Here is a 9,049-nt window from a genome sequence, read left to right as displayed (position 1 = left end):
TCAGGGAATTCTGACTGTAAAGCGTTTTGTCCGGGGAGTTTTTTTTTTTTTTTTTTTTGAAAAACGGTGAGAGAGAGAGAGCACTTTTTCAGAAATTGTATTCTGGTAGAATTTGTTTAGTTCTTTTTTTATAAATATTTAATTTTAATATCTGTTTTATTTTGTGATACGCTGTTTTAAACTTTCTTTTCATTAAGTGTATATATGTATATTGTTTAAATGCTTTTAAATGGTGAATAAGGCGTTTTCTTTTTTGGTTTTTCTTTTTACTTTTAATAACTTCTTTTAAACTTTCTCATTTTTCATTATGTGTCTTACGTAAAAAAAAAAAAAGACTTTAATGTTGTCTGCACAAAGCAGAAGTTAACATAAGCATTTATAAAACATGGGTACCCACTATCCCGATTACATAAATAACATATTAAACACTGATTTTTGTACATATCTTATAAAAGACGTGCAATAAGTTTATAGGCAAATATAAGCCTATATTCAATAAGCATATCTGTCTTGTAACAACCATAAAATCCCCGCCCCTCATTATATATTCATAAATTCATAAATCCACGCCCCCTCATTATATATTCATAAATTCATACCTATAAGGTCAAAAAAAGGTCAAAAGGGTCATAAATTAGACTTTTGACATAAGCTATAGTAATATTACTACTCTCTTCTACTATTATTTTACTTTCAAATCTTTTCTCATTTCTTTTATATTACTCTGCTTATTACTCTCTTGTCTTGTCTGTCTATTTACCATACACATTCTCGAATATCTTTCCCTCACTTTATTCATTATTTAATTAAGTAAAAAAAGAAGTGATATCTATAAAAAAAAATGTCAATGTAAAAAAACAAGTTAGAAAAATGCAACAGCCATTTAAAGTGGTGATATCAAACACAAAAGCCCAAGTTAGGAGAAGCAATTAAGAACATAAGAAAGTTTACAAACGAGAGGAGGCCATTCAGCCCATCTTGCTCGTTTGGTTGTTAGTAGCGTATTGATCCCAGAATCTCATCAAGCAGCTTCTTGAAGGATCCCAGGGTGTCAGCTTCAACAACATTACTGGGGAGTTGGTTCCAGACCCTCACAATTCTCTATGTAAAAAAGTGCCTTCTATTTTCTGTTCTGAATGCCCCTTTATCTAATCTCCATTTATGACCCCTGATCCTTTTTTCTTTTTTCAAGTCAAAGAAGTCCCCCGGGTTTACATCGTCTATACCTTTTAGGATTTTGAATGTTTGAATCAGATCACCGCGTAGTCTTCTTTGTTCAAGACTGAATAGATTCAATTCTTTTAGCTTGTCTGCATACGACATGCCTTTTTAACCCGGGATAATTCTGATCGCTCTTCTTTGCACTCTTTCTAGAGCAGCAATATCCTTTTTGTAACGAGGTGACCAGAACTGAACACAATATTCTAGGTGAGGTCTTACTAATGCATTGTAGAGTTTTAACATTACTTCCCTTGATTTAAATTCAACACTTCTCACAATATATCCAAGCATCTTGTTAGCCTTTTTTATAGCTTCCCCACATTGTCTATATGAAGACATTTCTGAGTCAACATAAACTTCTAGGTCTTTTTCATAGTTCCCTTCTTCAATTTCAGTATCTCCCATATGATATTTATAATGCACATTTTTATTGCCCGCATGCAATACTTTACACTTTTCTCTATTAAATTTAATTTGCCATGTGTCTGCCCAATTTTGAATGCTGTCTAGATCATTTTGAATGACCTTTGCTGCTTCAACAGTGTCTGCCACTCCTCCTATTTTTGTGTCGTCTGCAAATTTAACGAGTTTGCTTAATATATCAGAGTCTAAATCATTAATGTAGATTAGGAATAGCAGAGGACCTAATACTGATCCCTGTGGTACACCACTGGTTACCTCACTCCATTTTGAGGTTTCTCCTCTAATCAGTACTTTCTGTTTTCTACCTGTTAACCACTCCCTAATCCATGTGCATGCATTTCCTTGAATCCCTACTGCGTTCAGTTTGAGAATTAATCTTTTATGCGGGACTTTGTCAAAAGCTTTCTGGAAATCTAAATAAACCATGTCGTATGCTTTGCAGTTATCCATTTTCAATGTTGCATCCTCAAAAAAGTCAAGTAGGTTAGTTAGACATGATCTCCCTTTCCTAAAACCATGCTGGCTGTCTCCCAGGATATTGTTACCATATAAGTAATTTTCCATTTTGGATCTTATTATAGTTTCCATAAGTTTACATATAATAGAAGTCAGGCTTATTGGTCTGTAGTTACCTGGTTCGGTTTTGTCTCCCTTTTTGTGGATCGGTATTACATTTGCTATTTTCCAGTCTGTTGGTACAACCCCTGTGTCAAGAGACTGTTGCATGATCTTGGTTAGCGGTTTGTAAATAACTTCTTTCATTTCTTTGAGTACTATTGGGAGGATCTCATCCGGCCCAGGGGATTTGTTTATTTTAAGAGCTCCTAGTCCCTTTAACACTTCTGCCTCTGTTATGCTAAAGTTATTTAAAACTGGATAGGAACAGGTCGACATGTGGGGCATGTTGTCCGTGTCCTCCTTTGTAAAAACCTGTGAAAAGTAATCATTTAATATATTTGCTATTTTTTTTTTCTTCATCTATGATTTTGCCATTTGTGTCTCTTAGACATTTAACCTCCTCTTTGAATGTTCTCTTGCTGTTATAATATTGGAAAAAACATTTTGGAATTGGTTTTAGCCCCCTTAGCAATATTGATTTCTATGTCTCTCTTGGCCTTTCTAACTTCCTTTTTGACTTGTGTTTGCAGTTCCAAGTACTCTTTCTGTGTGCTTTGTTTTTGGTCCCTTTTAAACGCTCTGTAAAGTGCCTTTTTTCGCTGAATATTTTTTTCAATTGATCTATTAAACCATTTTGGCCATTTTGTTTTAGATTTAGATTTGTCTACTTTTGGGATGTAATTGTTTTGTGCCTCTAGTACTACATTTTTAAAAAACAGCCACCCTTTTTCTGTGGATGTTTTCTCTATTTTACTCCAATCTACTTCTATTAGTCTCTGTTTCATACCTTCGTAGTTTGCTTTTCTAAAATTGTAAACCTTAGCTTTAGTCATTACTTTTGGGGTTTTAAAAAATATTTCAAATGGTTGTGGCAGGCGGCTACGTATTGGGCAGCCAGGGGGGCTGTGTGTCCCTCCCCCAGGAGTACAGACAGTTTTTCTGGGTCTGCCATGTTTGGAAAAAGTGGATGGGCATTTACTATTTTATTACAGAATACTTCCCTTGTTTGGGAGTATTTCTCACAGTGTAGGAGAAAGTGCATCTCTGTCTCAACCTCTCTTGTCTCACAGTGACCACAGAGCCTGTTCTCTCTGGGTAGCCAGGTCTGCCTGTGTTGGCCTTTTTCTATGGCCAGTTTGTGGTCACTGAGCCTGTACTTGGTCAGGATCTGTCTCTGCTTTGTATCTCTGACAGTGGAGAGATACTCTGCTAGGGTATAGTTTCTTTTTAGGGCCAGATAACAATCAAGTTTATTTTGGGATTTTGCGTTAGCATTAGTGGGGGTCAGTGCAGTGAGCTTCAAGGCCAGCAGACTTAGGGGACTCTTTTCAGGGCTGTGCTCTTGGGTTTAGAGGGCCTTATATTGGAGTGAGTCTGACTCACTTTTCTTTAGATGCATCCAAAATTTGAGTGTCGGGTAGCGGCCTAATTCCGCCCTGCATGCGTGATTTGGTGTTTTTCTTTGCACCTGTAGTATATTTTTGTAGAGTTCAGCAAGCAGTGTTTCGATTGGGTGTTTGTCCCATTTAGTGTAATCCTGTTGACCGAGTGGACCCCATACCTCACTACCACACAGCACAATGGGCAGGATGACGATGTCAATTAATTTTAGTCATATTTTGACAGGTATATTAATTTTATAGAATCTTCTTTTGATGGCATAAAAAGCTCTTCTGGCTTTTTCCTTTAGTGCATTTACTGCCAGGTTAAAGCTCCCTGACGCACTGATAGTCAGTGAGTGTAGATGGTGGTGTGTTCTAGGGTGGTGTTGCCTAGGGTGAAGTGGTATTTGTTTCCCTGAGATCTGGCCTTTTTTTTGAAAAATCATTATATTGGTCTTTGTAAGATTTACTGCCAAGGCCCAGGTCTGACAGTACTGCTCCAGCAGTGACAGGCTCTGCTGCAGCCCCTGCTCTGTGGGAGACAGCAGGACGAGATTATCTGCATAGAGCAGGAATTTGACTTCTGTGTCATGCAGAGTGAGGCCAGGGTCTGCAGACTGTTCCAGCATCATTGCTCTCATTGATGTAAATATTGAACAGTGCTGGACTCAGGCAGCCCTGTCTCACCCCACACCCCTGAGTGAAGAATTCTGTCCTTTTGTTGCCAATTTTAATGGCGCACTTGTTTTCTGTGTTCATTGATTTTATTATATCATAGACTTTACCCCCTGTGACAGGTAGCTGAGTGGGTGATAGGGAAATAAAAGAAACCAGTCTCGATTTTCACTTTTACTGCTGCCCGGCTTTATTTGGCCACAATAGAAATAATAATGGAGCCGGGATACACAACGATGTGTAACCCGGCAACCACAAAGCAAAAGGAACAGGGGGGGGGGAGAAAAAAGAACTTCACAAAAAAGAACCAAAAACAACGAGGACGGAAAATAACAAAACAAAACAATCGTCCGTCCTTCCTCCTTCCCCTGAGGTAAAACAGGGCGGGACCAGCGTAACACTTCCGGGTTCGCTCCTCCCGTCTCGCTCCCGAGCGTCCCGTTAGTGCTCTAATAAGTAAAATAAAAACAAGGGGGTTAACAGGGAACCTCTGTGCCAACCAACCGTCCTTCTTATTTCTTTTCCCCTCTTTATTTGTACTCCGTTTGAGTTGCCACTGTTTTCTCTCTTTCTCTCTCTCTGTCTCTCACCGTACCTTGCCAGAAGGAACAGAGCCCCGGGCCACGCCCCCTTTTGTACGCTCCGTCCCGCTCCCATTGGGCAGCGTGGGCAATCGCCGTTGACCAATGCGCGATTGCCACAGCGCTCCCCGTCTGGGTTGATGACGTTGCGCACCGTGGCTCTGCCTGTTCCTCCTCTCCACAGCCCTCACCGGTCGGAAGGGAGATCTAAAACAAGAATTCATTCTCTCTTTGTCACACCCCCCTACACCACTTTGAAGAATTCTGTAATATAAATCCTCATGCCAAATGGAATCAAATGCTTTTTTAAAGTCAATGAAACAGGCAAAGATTTTGCCTTTACTTTTTTGATGTACATATTTGTCAATTAGGGTGTGTAGGGTGTAAATATGGTCAGAGGTGCAGTGATTTGGTAGGAAGCCAATCTGACTCTTACTCAAGACACTGTGTTCGGTATGGAAGGCTATTATGCGGGCATTGATTATACTACAGAATACTTTCCCCAGATTACTGCACACACAGATGCCTCGGTAGTTATTGGGGTCGAACTTGTCTCCACTCTTGTGAATTGGGGATATAAGCCCTTGGTTCCAGATGTCAGGGAAGTAACCAGTACTTAGTACCATGTTGAATAATTTAAGCATTACCTCTTGTAACACAGGGCTGCTGTGTTTGAGCATCTCAGTACTGATGCTGTCAGGGCCACAGGCTTTTCTGGGTTTAAGTGCCTGGAGCTTTTCATTTAACTCTTGTAGGGTGATTGGAGCATCAATTGTATTTTGGTTATCTTTAATTGATTGTTCTAGTAATTTCAGTTTTTCTCAAGTTAAATTTTGTTTATTTGTTAGATCTTTTTGTTGTATATCTTTATAAAGGGTTTCAAAATAATTTTTCCAAATTGTTCCATTTTGTATTGTTAATTATTATTGTTTTGTTGAGTTTAAATTATTCCACATTCCCAGAACTTGTTTTGGTCGATAGAGTTTTCTATGTCTGTGAGGGTTTTGTTTGTGTGTTTTGGTTTTTTCTGTTTGAGGGTGTGTTTGTAGTGTTTTAGGGTCTCACAGTACCTCAGACGTAAAACTGAGTTTTGTGGTTGATGGGGTTTTTGATTAGATAAATGTCTTGATTTGTTCGTATGGATTTACATTCATCATCATACCATTTTTGTGTGAGTTTTTGTTTCTTGTTTATTTTCTTTTTGGTTTTTTTTTTAGATTTGACATTATGGCTGCATTTTCAAATTTGTAATTGATGTGTTTAACTGCCAGATTTAGTTTTGTCACATTTGTTTGGTACTGTGTGTTGAGGAAAGTGTTAATGAGGTTAGTCATTTCCATAGAACTGATTGCTTTGTTAAATTCCTCTGTGCTGTTTGGAGCCCATCTGTATGTTTGATTCAGATTGTACAGCTTACTGGGCTGTGTCTGTTTGTTGCTGGGCTGACCTCTTCTTTTCAGGAACACAGTGATTTGATTATGGTCTAGGGGGGGGTTTGTTGCCTGACAGTGAATGTGTTAAGAGAGGAGGGGTCCATGTCAGTTATGGCATAGTCGACTACGCTTGTCCCAAGAGCTGAGCAATAAGTGAACCTCCCTGAAGAGTCCCCTCTGATCCTGCCATTAACGCTGTACAGACCCAGGGCTTGACAGAGATGCACTAACTCTCTCCCATTTTTGTTTACCGCACGGTCAGGGTTGTTTCTCTGTGTTGTGGTACGTGTGAGGTACAGAGGGGTCTGCCCAAATACATGGCGGTTACCCTGAGTGTTTATACATTCAGGCTCTGAGCCTGTCCTGGCATTGAAATCCCCACAGAGCAGCACATTTCCCTGGGCCTGAAAATGGCTGCTCTCTGTGGAGGGTGTTAAAATACTCCTCATTATAATAGGGGGATTCAGAATGTGGTTGTATGCTGCTCACAGGTATATATCATTTTCACAGTGTGTTATTCCCTTCTTAATTTTGAGCCATGTGTGTGTTTGACCCTGTTTAACTGGGCTGATGTAATTAGCCAGCTCCCCTCTGTACCACACTATAATCCTCCCTGAGTCCCTGCCGCACCGGACTGTGCTCAGTTTAACAGAGGGCACTACTACCTCTCTGTAGCCTAAGGGGCAGTGCGTGGGCACATCTGCATGACACCATGTCTCCAACAGAACTATGACATCTAAATCATTTGTATTTGTAATAAATTCAGGGTCTGTGCTCTTCAGCCCGAAACCCGCGGAATACAAGCCCTGAATGTTCAAACAGCTGATTGAAAATGAACTCATGTTATTTAACTACCAGTAATATTATTCTTAGTGGAACAAAATGCATAACAATAACACAAACTTTATAATTTTAGGTTTCATTTATACAGTAAAGGATGTATATGAATATAATGATATAATTACTATTATTTATTTTAGTATTATTATTATTACTTTTTTGTAGTGTGTGTGTGTGTGTGTATATATATATATACAGTGCCTTGCGAAAGTATTCGGCCCCCTTGAACTTTGCGACCTTTTGCCACATTTCAGGCTTCAAACATAAAGATATGAAACTGTAATTTTTTGTGAAGAATCAACAACAAGTGGGACACAATCATGAAGTGGAACGAAATTTATTGGATATTTCAAACTTTTTTAACAAATAAAAAACTGAAAAATTGGGCGTGCAAAATTATTCAGCCCCTTTACTTTCAGTGCAGCAAACTCTCTCCAGAAGTTCAGTGAGGATCTCTGAATGATCCAATGTTGACCTAAATGACTAATGATGATAAATAGAATCCACCTGTGTGTAATCAAGTCTCCGTATAAATGCACCTGCACTGTGATAGTCTCAGAGGTCCGTTTAAAGCGCAGAGAGCATCATGAAGAACAAGGAACACACCAGGCAGGTCCGAGATACTGTTGTGGAGAAGTTTAAAGCCGGATTTGCATAAAAAAAGATTTCCCAAGCTTTAAACATCCCAAGGAGCACTGTGCAAGCGATAATATTGAAATGGAAGGAGTATCAGACCACTGCAAATCTACCAAGACCTGGCCGTCCCTCTAAACTTTCAGCTCATACAAGGAGAAGACTGATCAGAGATGCAGCCAAGAAGCCCATGATCACTCTGGATGAACTGCAGAGATCTACAGCTGAGGTGGGAGACTCTGTCCATAGGACAACAATCAGTTGTATACTGCACAAATCTGGCCTTTATGGAAGAGTGGCAAGAAGAAAGCCATTTCTTAAAGATATCCATAAAAAGTGTCGTTTACAGTTTGCCACAAGCCACCTGGGAGACACACCAAACATGTGGAAGAAGGTGCTTTGGTCAGATGAAACCAAAATCGAACTTTTTGGCAACAATGCAAAACGTTATGTTTGGCGTAAAAGCAACACAGCTCATCACCCTGAACACACCATCCCCACTGTCAAACATGGTGGTGGCAGCATCATGGTTTGGGCCTGCTTTTCTTCAGCAGGGACAGGGAAGATGGTTAAAATTGATGGGAAGATGGATGGAGCCAAATACAGGACCATTCTGGAAGAAAACCTGATGGAGTCTGCAAAAGACCTGAGACTGGGACGGAGATTTGTCTTCCAACAAGACAATGATCCAAAACATAAAGCAAAATCTACAATGGAATGGTTCACAAATAAACATATCCAGGTGTTAGAATGGCCAAGTCAAAGTCCAGACCTGAATCCAATCGAGAATCTGTGGAAAGAACTGAAAACTGCTGTTCACAAATGCTCTCCATCCAACCTCACTGAGCTCGAGCTGTTTTGCAAGGAGGAATGGGCAAAAATTTCAGTCTCTCGATGTTCAAAACTGATAGAGACATACCCCAATCGACTTACAGCTGTAATCGCAGCAAAAGTTGGCGCTACAAAGTATTAACTTAAGGGGGCTGAATAATTTTGCACGCCCAATTTTTCAGTTTTTTATTTGTTAAAAAAGTTTGAAATATCCAATAAATTTCGTTTCACTTCATGATTGTGTCCCACTTGTTGTTGATTCTTCACAAAAAATTACAGTTTCATATCTTTATGTTTGAAGCCTGAAATGTGGCAAAAGGTCGCAAAGTTCAAGGGGGCCGAATACTTTCGCAAGGCACTGTATATATATATATATATATATATATATATATATATATATATATATATATAT

Source organism: Acipenser ruthenus, chromosome 28 (assembly GCF_902713425.1).
Source record: "Acipenser ruthenus chromosome 28, fAciRut3.2 maternal haplotype, whole genome shotgun sequence".
NCBI lineage: Eukaryota > Metazoa > Chordata > Actinopteri > Acipenseriformes > Acipenseridae > Acipenser > Acipenser ruthenus.
This window is presented reverse-complemented; position numbering follows the sequence as displayed.